Source organism: Ictidomys tridecemlineatus, chromosome X (assembly GCF_052094955.1).
Source record: "Ictidomys tridecemlineatus isolate mIctTri1 chromosome X, mIctTri1.hap1, whole genome shotgun sequence".
Taxonomy (NCBI): domain Eukaryota; kingdom Metazoa; phylum Chordata; class Mammalia; order Rodentia; family Sciuridae; genus Ictidomys; species Ictidomys tridecemlineatus.
This window is the reverse complement of record NC_135493.1, coordinates 96292489-96301078: the sequence shown is the minus strand read 5'-3', so window position 1 is coordinate 96301078 and position 8590 is coordinate 96292489. Positions and strand designations below refer to the sequence as shown.

At 41.4% G+C, this 8590-nt stretch overlaps 1 protein-coding gene across 4 annotated transcripts in view; it reads left to right on the top strand.

Annotated features, from left to right (window-relative positions):
- The first annotated feature begins 218 nt into the window (after positions 1-218).
- Sytl5 (synaptotagmin like 5) overlaps positions 219-8590 on the top strand; it is a 241552-nt gene continuing 233180 nt past the window's right edge. For all 4 annotated transcript variants that reach the window (XM_021725559.3, XM_040273390.2, XM_078034972.1 and 1 more), the window contains exon 1: positions 219-650. The gene's annotated coding sequence lies outside the window, so the exon portion shown is untranslated. The remainder of the gene's footprint in view (positions 651-8590) is intronic.

Here is an 8590-nt window from a genome sequence, read left to right as displayed (position 1 = left end):
GAGGAAACATCTACAGAAGAAGATACACCTGGGATCTTGAGGAGCTGGCTGTCCCGGTCTCTGGGCTGGGTGGGTTCTGACACAACCACTAGGGGGACACCGAGGATGGGGTAGGGGGCGAGTGGAAGGTTGTGCGGGGCTAGTGGGGCATCCGTGAGCCAGCTTGGCACGACCCAAGGGAGGGGCTTGGCAATGTCGTGTGTAGATGGCATGTGGAAGGTGTGTTGCTTTCAGATGAAGAGCCTGAGGATGGAGGGACCTGGGGTGGCTGGGAGCTGGAGAGAGAGACCCAGGACGGAGGCTCTGGTCCTGTGGAAGCGGGAGGTTGTCTTGGAGGGGCTGGCTGTGCCTGGCGCGGCTCTGGCGCCGCCGCCTGGGGGCGTCGGGCAGTGAGCCCTGTGGATCGGGGCGACGGGAGACCGCCTCCCAGCGCTGGTCCCGGTACCTGCTGGGGGCGGGAAGGAGAGGGGCACAGGGCGCCGAGAGGCGGGCGCCGAGCGCGTGAGTCACTTCGCTCTCCTGGGTTAGGAGCGGGACTTCGCCTTCCTCCCGGGGTCTGCATTTCTGCTCCAGCTTCCGCGGCTCCCCGCTGCACCCCGATTCCCCTCCTGAGGCCGGACCAGCCGCCTTTCGGTCTAGGTGAGGGCCAGGTAAGTTTCTCCTCTTTTGATGCCTCCTGTTTGGGTGACTCCGAGGAGGGGGACAGCGCGGAGGAGGGTCTTCCAGCCTGTGTCTGTGCCTTTGCTTCCTCGGTCTGATTCTCTCCATCGGAGACAGAAAGTTAGATTTTAAAAACGCAACAGAGAATATCAAATTCATGCTCAGACCCCAGACAAACCAAACTCCGGAGCCATATTCTTAATTTCCCGGGTACCTTCAAATGTTCAGATGCGACGTTTATGGGGCTAGGAATGTTTGATTTGTTTTGTGTTTCCCTCCTCCCCCACTTTCTTGCTGGGTGATTCTTAAAGGTGGGGACGGGAGAGCCCCAGGGCTGAGCTGGGATCCTTTGCCAGGGCGGTTTCTTCATTCTGAGCGAGGAGGCAGATGTTTTACTGTAGCCCGAGTTGGGATCTTGGAAGAGCCCTCCCCAGCTCAGCACATGCCAGGGCTGGAAGGTAACTGCAGTTGTTGCATACCTATCTCGTCACCATTGATACAATCTAAATGTTATCAGGGACACTATCCACGCGAATGCCAGGATAATGTTGAAACAATTCATTCAAGGATTCGATTGAATATTTTATTTGTAACGTATTACATTTCAGGAAAATGTTAGGAGACTACTGCTGGTCTTATTTATTTATTTTTCTATTTCAGAAATGCTTCAAAACCTATTATTTCCCTTACAAGAAATATCAATGATAACCTATTCTGTGTCTTCTAAGGACTAAACAATGCAAAGCTACATGTTAGTTTTTCCTCTACCAGTGTGTGTGTGTGTGTGTGTGTGTGTGTGTGTGTGTGTGTGTCTGTGTGTCTGTGTGTTGCTAACACTAACTGATTTGAGAAAAATCAATGTGGGGAGGAGGTATTTTCCCCTATCCCTGTCCTTAAACAGTAGTGTTTCTTTGACCATGAAATAGTCATTAATTGTTGCATGTGTGTGTGTGTGTGTGTATGTGTGTGTGTGTGTGTGTTGCTTAAAAGTAACAGCAGAGAGAACCTCCTAGAATACATGAATTTTGGGCTCATGTTGACAACTGATTGCTTTATAATCAATATCATTTGGTTTGCTGCAATGTTAACAGGTGGTTTTAATTCACAACACAGAATTATTCTGTTCTAGAAAATATCCCTGCTGATATGAGAGGGAAATAGCCCCCCCTCCACTACCACCAAATAAAACATGTCTTTATCCTGCTTCGTGGGAGAAAGATGGGCAAGGGAATCTTTTCTGGCAGTTGATTAGTCCTTGATCATAAATTGCTCTTTCTGAACTGTCATCTGGTCTGTGATCATAGAAAATACCCTTCCCCGTCCTGGGAAGAAAATTAATGAAACTTTAGACTTTTAGTCAGGTCACAGGGAGAGTTCTTTAGAGTTAACTGGAATCTTTGCTTATCCTCTTGTAATGCCTTCCCCAGGAGACCCTCCTAAATGAGTTACGTTTCCCACTTCGCTAATGTCACAGCTTCTCTGCGTACCTATGTCATAGCTCTTACCATCTTGCTCCTCTTTGTTTACACATTAATTTTGCTCAGAATAGCAAAATTTCTTTGGGGGGGGTTAGGATCTTATTCATATTTATATTATTGAAACCTAATAAAGTAGGAGGTCTGTTGAAAAATGAATGAATGAATAAATAAATTTGGCAGTCCAGACCAGGTTTACTATTCCTTGAATACCATCTGGGCAAGATTTCTTTTTCAATTCTAAAAGATAATCCTTTTAATCCAATGGTACTCAAAGTGTGGATCCTCAGACTACAGTGTTCTAAATAAATGAGAGTTTTCCAACATCTGTATATTAATTGTGAAAGTTGTGACTTTGCTGAAAGTAATAAAACATGAACCAAAAGGGTTTTTAGTAAACAGAGAAGTTGGACAGCAGGTGATCATTATGGTCCCATAGTGTTAGGGTTCTGGGTCAGTGCCTTATCCTCATGGTTTCAAAATGGCTCCAACAGCTCCAGACATTATGTCTTCACCCACATCAAAGACAGGAAACATAAGTAAAAAAACAAAAACAAAAACAAACAAACAAAATCTGTTATTAAGTTAAAAAGAAAAAGATGAGAGCGTAGAAAAGCCAGAGTATTTCCCCTCGTGCAACTTTTACCAGAGAAGAAATGTTTCCCCAAAGTTCCTTAACAGAGTTTCCCTTTTATCTTATTGACCAGATCTGGGTCACATAGCTGCTCTTAGTGGCAAGGGAGGCTGGGAAAGTAGCAGGCTTTTCAACTTCTACAGTGGAAAAGGTGGTCAGAGAGAGGGAAGTTGGAGATGACTAGAAAGCTAACCAGAAAGACTCTCTTGAAAATAGGTTCTATTTGAATCTGTGATTGTATCAACGATTAGACCACAAAAAATATTGAATATAAATCAAGGTAGCAAAAGCATATCCAGATTTTCCTCTAAAGTGTATAGTATTTTAAGGTCAGATCATCACTTTTGCGGAGTGTGTGCTATGGTTTGGACAGAGTTTAAATATGTCCTCCAAGGCTTCATGTGTTGAAATTTAATTATCACTGTGTGATGTTAAGAGGGTAAAAACTTAATCTGACTACGGTGTTTAGAGGTGGGCCCTTTGGAAAGTGATTAGGATTAGATAGTCATTGGGATAAAGCCCCCATGATTAACTCCAGGTGGCTTTATAAGATGACAGATACCACAGCACACATATGTGCGTGCTCTCCTTGCCTGTCTCTTGCCACCTTAGGATGCCACCAATAAAAAGGTCATTACCAAATGCTTGCCCTTGAACCTCCATATAATCTTATAAGATTTATAATCTTATAAATTATTATAAGATTATAAATTTCCTTATAAAATTATTTTCCTTATAAAATTACCCAGCCTCAGGTATTTCATTATGGTAATGCAAAACAAATTAATATTGTGTGTTAACTTTTAGAAACTACACACACACATACACACACACACACACATTCTCATACAGTTTCCATTTTGTTAATTATTAGTCAGAACTTGGAACGGAGTAAGCATTTAGTAAATAGTTGTTTTGTGAGTGGATTATTGAGTTTGGGAGCTCAAAACTTCACAGGGGCATGGAAAAGGTGGCAAGGGATTAACAAGAAATAAATGGTTCGGCACCTATGTCCTGGCATGCTGGCTTATAGAATTTAATAGTCATTAATTTGGATCCTAAGAACCTTGAGAGCAATTCAACAGGGGGGACAAGAAGAACCTAAAGGGAAGTAATGGGTACTGACAATGTAGGTCAATAGATTTTCTTTGGGGGGCATTCTCTATACCTGTACTATGGAAGATGTATCACCAAAGAAATAAAGGTTCAAGGTGATCCCTAGCACAACACAACAAAACAAAAACCCCACACAAATGAGAAAGTTTATATATGAAAAGAATATATGTAATTGCCAGCTTTGATTCTTAACTTTCTCTTTGCAAGTAGAAGTCCTCAAATATTTATAGGAAGAGCCAGGTTTGGGAACATAATGTTGGGAGATCAGATAAGCAAATGTCAAGAGATTGAAATGTAACAGTTGCAGGGTCCTATGTCTTAGATTTCTTACCAGTCAAGAGATTGGTAGAGATTATCAGTGGTTTTCAAACTTTGTTACACATTAAAGATCACTTGGAAGGCTTTTAAAAATCCAGATTTATGGGTCGATTCTCATACCACTTAAATTGGAACCTCTGGGAATAAGACTCAGGTATCAATATTTTAAAAACCCCCTAGATGATTCCAATATGCCCTTGAGTTTGGAAACTATTAATTGGCCAAGACTGCCATACAAAGTGCCATAGATCATATGACTTAAAGAACAGAAATTTATTTCCTTAGAGTTGAGAAGATTGGAAGCCCAAGGTCAAGGTGTCATCAGGGTTGGTTTCTTCTGAGGTCCTTCTCCTTCGCTTGCATGTGGCCACCTTCTGTTTGTGTCCTCACAAGATCCTTCCTCTGTACATGTCTGTGTTCTGACCTCCTTTTCTTATGAGGACACTTGTTATATTGGATTAGGGCCCACCCTAATGATTTTATTTTCACTTAGTCACCACTTTAAATGTCCTGTTTTCAAATACAGTCACATTCTGAGGTCCTGGGGGTTGGGGATTCAACATATAAATCTGGGGGACACAATTCAGCACATAACAGGAACTATTGGTTAAGTATGGCACTCCTCAATCTTTATTGTGCATACAGGTCACCTGGAATTCTTGTTCAAATTCAGATTCTCATTTAGAAAGTCAAAGTGAGAATCTGCAGTTTTAACAAGTTTCCAGTGCTGCTAATGCAGCTCATTCACAGATTGCGCTTTAGGTAACCTGGTCTATCTAGATCAGTGGTTCTCAAACTTTGACAGGCATTGGAATCACCATGGAGAAATTGCTAGAAGCAGTTTGCTGGCGTCTGGTCTCAGAATTTCTGATCCTATAGGTTTGGGGTAGAGTCCAAACCTATAGGATCAGGTTTCTTTCTTCCTTCTTTCCTTTTTTTTTTTTTTTTTTGTGTGTGTACCACAGACTGAACTCGGGCACTTGACCACTGAGCCACATCCCCAGCCCTATTTTGTATTTTATCTACAGACAGAGTTTCACTGAGTTGCTTTTGCTGAGGCTGGCTTTGAACTCGCAATCTTCCTGCCTCAGCCTCCAGAGCCGCTGGGATTATAAACGCGCATCCTGGTGCCCGGCAATAATTTGCATTTCTAACAAGTTTCCAGGTGATATTGGTGTTGATGGAGTAGGGATGATAGTTTGCAAGTCACATATCTCTGACATTTTGACACTTTGTGGTATTGGACAAGTCAAGGTCATTACACATATCATTGTATGTTTACTATCCTAATTGCTGATGGTATCACATTTTTCTTTTGCCAAGCTCAATTACTTTTTCTGCCCATAGGACAGAGGATGAGGAAATGGGAGAAAAAATGCAGTATTGGGATTTCTTTTAATCTCTTACACAAATATAGATGGATGAAGACAGAGGCTACATACCACCCCATTTGTCTCTATTCATGTTTATTCTTCAATCACAGAGCTAATCTGCAGCTTGCTCTTCTCCTAGCTCAAAGATGATTTTATGAAACTGGTTGAAAGCTTCCCATATCTGATTTTTTAAAAGGATTAACTACTCTAGATATTGTATATCACAAGGGGCACTGGAAATTTCTCAGAGCATGCTGATTTTAAATTATTTCTCATTTAATCACATTGTTATTTCCACAGGAGACCCATAATGAACTACATCAGATGGTATCCCCTCTCCCAAACAACTGGAGATGAGGAAAACATGTTGCTTGCTCTTTGAGTGTTAAACTAGTAAAATTCACATCTGTGGATGTTATCAGCCACCATATATATACATATATATATATGTATATATACACACATACATATATATGTATATTTATGTATACACACACACACATATATAGCATTTATGTATATATTCACACATGCATATATGTAGATATGTTACATTTTTCTACTTACTCAACTTAAAGCATTTTAAGTTGTTTTTGGGGGGGGGGTGGTGGTGAGTACCAGGGATTGAATTCAGGGACACTCAATTGAGCCACATCCCCAGCCCTATATTTAGAGACAGGGTCTCACTGAGTTGTTTAGTGCCTCGCTTTTGCTAAGTCTGGTTTTGAACTTGTGATCCTCCTGCCTCCGCCTCTGCTGGGATTACAGGTGTGCACCACCGCACCCAGCTTTTTATGTTGTTTTTAATCATTATTAATATTCTGTTATATCTATGAGATATTTTATCTTTATATTTTATATATTATATATTTTATGATATAACTCTAGAATATTTCCATTTAAAACATAAAAATATATTGAATTCATAATCAAATAAATATTTCAAGCAAAAATATAATCAGGTCTCTTGATACCCCATTTACTCTGGGACTGGATTAAAGAATGAATCTTGCTAAAGTACTTCCCTTACTTACAACTTTTCCTGAAGTTATGCCACAGGGCCTCTGTGCAGAATAGATTTACTGATGCCATGGAGTTTTGAGTTGATCCTAGGGGCTTTTCCACGTTTTCCACAATCTAGGTGGGTTTTGCCAGCAATTGATAGTGCACCTTATAGCCCTGTCCAGGGGAAGAGGTAACCTGTCATTTTTTCTCCTGAGCATCTGACCCACCAGACAAGCGCGGTTGTAAAGGCTATCACAGGTTATCACAGCCTGATGACATTGAACATTTGAATTGTGTAACAAAATCTGTTTCTTCTGATTTCATGCTCAGTAATCAACCTTATGATGCCACATGTTCATTGCCTTCAGGGAGAGGATAACCTGGTCAGGGTGTCTGGTCTGCCCGACAGTTATATTTTTCATTGTAAATTACTAAGCCACCACTCTGGCTTGAAACACTTAGGCGTGTTGTGGGTGTGAGTCAGCACCCAGCACCCCGAAGCCTGATGAATTCAGGGATGCTGATAAGATCAGTTAATCTGAGCTTTGGCTTGATGCCAGGTCTTGATGCTGATGACTCACTAAAGTGGATTCAAACCAGCTAGCATTTATTAAGCATTTTCTGCATACCAGGCACCGTGCAATTTTATTTGTATCATCTCATTTAGTTATATTAGCTTTGTGAATTAATGTTATTTTCATTTTACAAGTCAGAAAACTGATAAGTAGGTTAAAAACTTGCCCCAACTCAGATGGCTACTATGATAGAGACTTTCAGTTGCCATCCAGTATCCATTCTCACTTTCTGCCTTAGGGACAGTTTATTCCTGGTAGTGGTGCATTTGGCAAATAGTCTATGTTATGCAGCATCTCTTGCACCCAGGTGTGAACCTCGGACAGAGTCTTGCCAGAGTGAGATAAATGTGTTGGATTGGTGCTTCTAGGAAGGTTGATTAAAGGGAGTTGACTTGGTTGGGAGGAAGTCCTTTTGATCCTCTCTGCTTCTTTGTTTTGCTAGTCTGCAATGCATGCATGATACCTGCAGCCATCTTGGACCATGGAATGACCTACTGGATGTGAGGTAGCATTGAAAATATTGGAACAGTAAGGTAGAAGAAGAAATCTGGGCCTTTGGGGCACTTCGGAGCTACTGTGTCAGCTCTAATCTAGAACTCTTTGTCCACTACAGGATTAATTGTGATTCTGTTAGCAGAGAGGGAATGTAGGGATAGTTATTGAGTAGGCAATGGATAGTGTTTCCACACTATGTTCCCAAACCCAAATATTTCAACTGTGATAGATACACATGTTTAAGTTCCATCTCTGACATTTATTTTGTGTACTGGACACCATGTGTGCCTTACTGCAGATTTTTATAATTCACCGTTTAGTCAAGCCATTGGTCCAGTAACCAGTTTCATGTTTGTGTAACCCAAGAGCACCTTGCCTGAGCCTCACAGTGAATATCTCACTTTTCCACCCAAGGACTTCTTTGACTTTTCAACATGGAGGCCTGTTGGAAGACTACAATGCTCACGCATGTGCATTATGGAATTTGAGGAAGTTAAAGGCCCAGGAGCTAGTGCTTTGCTAATACGGGATGGGAGCTGGAGATAGATTTTTCCTTTCTTCCATATTCGGCCAGATAATTCTTAACTGCATTTTGTAAATTACTAAGCCACCACTCTGGCTTGAAACACTTAGGCATGTTGTGGGTGTGAGTCAGCACCCAGCACTCTGAAGCCTGGTAAATTCAGGGATGCTGATAAGATCAGTTAATCTGAGCTTTGGCTTATTTCTATGAGATTCTCAGAGGGTGTAGGCAAGATTAAGGCCTAGTTTTCTACAGTTGGAGCAAACTAAAAATTATACTCCTATATTGATTTTTCTCTTTCTCTTCCCTTTTCCCAATTTCCTACTTCTATTCCCTGGAATCACTTCCTGACTTGCAAACCATTGTCTCAGGCTCTGTATTCCAGGAAAACCCTGGTTAAGACTGTGTAACCTTGG